The sequence below is a fragment of the Xyrauchen texanus genome, chromosome 46 (assembly GCF_025860055.1).
Source record: "Xyrauchen texanus isolate HMW12.3.18 chromosome 46, RBS_HiC_50CHRs, whole genome shotgun sequence".
Lineage (NCBI taxonomy): Eukaryota > Metazoa > Chordata > Actinopteri > Cypriniformes > Catostomidae > Xyrauchen > Xyrauchen texanus.
The window spans coordinates 28289876-28292375 of NC_068321.1; positions in this window are offsets into that span (position 1 = coordinate 28289876).

Below are 2500 nucleotides of genomic sequence, written 5' to 3' on the forward strand. Positions count from 1 at the left end.
CTCTGTAATTGAGAAGCTTCCTCTGAAGTGATAGTGGAAGTGTGTCTCCCTTTGTGCTCCTTTAATAATTCATTTCCACCGGCAGCTGCAAGACTCACTGACATCAACGAACTGAGACCCACACGTTCATGAGAGGAAAGTACACACAAACATCTGCTTTATTTGCTCTTTGGAATGTAGCCTGTGGAGTTTCTGAAGGATCTTGAAGTTTCACAACTATCAAAGTTAAAGCTGTCAGTGTTTGACCGGTCAAAGGTCATTTCCCCTCAAAAAGTCCCCCTCTCTCTTAAATGACAACATCAAGTAGCCACAACACAGCAGGGTCAAAGGTCAAAGGGTTAGAGAGAGACATATAGCGCTGTTCTGAAATTTCCTTTCTGCTGATTGCAGTGATTCATCGTTTGATGTGGGGGAAAAAACCCTCGACCCTCATTTATATCCATCTGCCAATGAACATCTTGTTCTTGATGATTATCTGAAGTCTGTAGAGCAGCTCTCACAACAGGACAGAATAATCAGCGGTCTTCTGGTTCTGGGACATTTCACTTCAATCAGAAATAAAGTCTCAGAAAAACACCTAAAGGGAATTATAATGTTGTTCCCTGTATTTGTTTATTATCAAGAGTGAGACCCCATGACCTCATCCATGCAACAATTAAACGTCTGCTTCATTTCTGGACTCGGCACACAGACAAAACTTGGAGAGAGCTCTAATTAGCAGAACCAAAAGGGCCACACTCTTGGGGTAAAAGGCTCACACTCTTGGGGTAAAAGGCCCACACTCTTGGAGTAAAAGGCCCACACTCTTGGGGTAAAAGGTCCACACTCTTGTGGTAAAGGGCCACACTCTTGGGGTAAAAGGCCCACACTCTTGTGGTAAAGGGCCACACTCTTTGGGTAAAAGGTCCACACTCTTGGGGTTAAAGGTCCACACTCTTGGGGTAAAAGGCCCACACTCTTTAAGTTAAAGGCCCACACTCTTGGGGTAAAATGTCCACACTCTTGGGGTAAAAGGCCCACACTCTTGTGGTAAAAGGTCCACACTGTTGTGGTAAAAGCTCCACACTCTTGTGGTAAAAGGTCCACACTCTTGGGGTAAAAGGTCCACATTCTTGGGGTAAAAGGTCCACACTCTTGGGGTAAAAGGCCCACACTCTTGGGGTAAAAGGTCCACATTCTTGGGGTAAAAGGTCCACACTCTTGGAGTAAAAGCTCCACACTCTTGTGATAAAAGGCCCACACTCTTGGGGTAAAAGTTCCACATTCTTGGGGTAAAAGGTCCACACTCTTGGGGTAAAAGGCCCACATTCTTGTGGTAAAAGGTCCACACTCTTGGGGTAAAAGGCCCACACTCTTGGGGTAAAAGGCTCACTCTCTTGGGGTAAAAGGTCCACACTCTTGGGGTAAAAGGTCCACACTCTTGGGGTAAAAGGTTCACACTCTTGGTGTAAAAGGCCCACACTCTTGTGGTAAAAGGCCCACACTCTTGTGGTAAAAGGCCCACACTCTTGGGGTAAAAGGCCCACACTCTTGTGGTACCACTCTTTGGGTTAAAGGTCCACACTCTTGGGGTAAAAGGCCCACACTCTTGGGGTAAAAGCTCCACACTCTTGTGGTAAAGGGCCACACTCTTGTGGTAAAGGGCCCACACTCTTGGGATAAAAGGCCCACACTCTTGGGGTAAAAGGCCCACACTCTTGTGGTACCACTCTTGTGGTAAAAGGTCCAAACTCTTGGGGTAAAAGGCCCACACTCTTTGGGTTAAAGGTCCACACTCTTGGGGTAAAAGGCCCACACTCTTGGGGTAAAAGGCCCACACTCTTTGGGTTAAAGGTCCACACTCTTGGGGTAAAAGGCCCACACTCTTTGGGTTAAAGGTCCACACTCTTGGGGTAAAAGGCCCACACTCTTTGGGTTAAAGGTCCACACTCTTGGGGTAAAAGGCCCACACTCTTGGGGTAAAAGGCCCACACTCTTTGGGTTAAAGGTCCACACTCTTGGGGTAAAAGGCCCACACTCTTTGGGTTAAAGGTCCACACTCTTGGGGTAAAAGGCCCACACTCTTTGGGTTAAAGGTCCACACTCTTGTGGTAAAAGGCCCACACTCTTTGGGTTAAAGGTCCACACTCTTGGGGTAAAAGGCCCACACTCTTTGGGTTAAAGGTCCACACTCTTGGGGTAAAAGGCCCACACTCTTGGGGTAAAAGGCCCACACTCTTGGGGTAAAAGGCCCACACTCTTGTGGTACCACTCTTGTGGTAAAAGGCCCACACTCTTTGGGTTAAAGGCCCACACTCTTTAAGTTAAAGGTCCACACTCTTTAAGTTAAAGGTCCACACTCTTTAAGTTAAAGGTCCACACTCTTTAAGTTAAAGGCCCACACTCTTGGGGTAAAAGGCCCACACTCTTGGGGTAAAAGGTCCACACTCTTGGGGTAAAAGGCCCACACTCTTGGGGTAAAAGCTCCACACTCTTGGGGTAAAGGCCCACACTCTTGTGG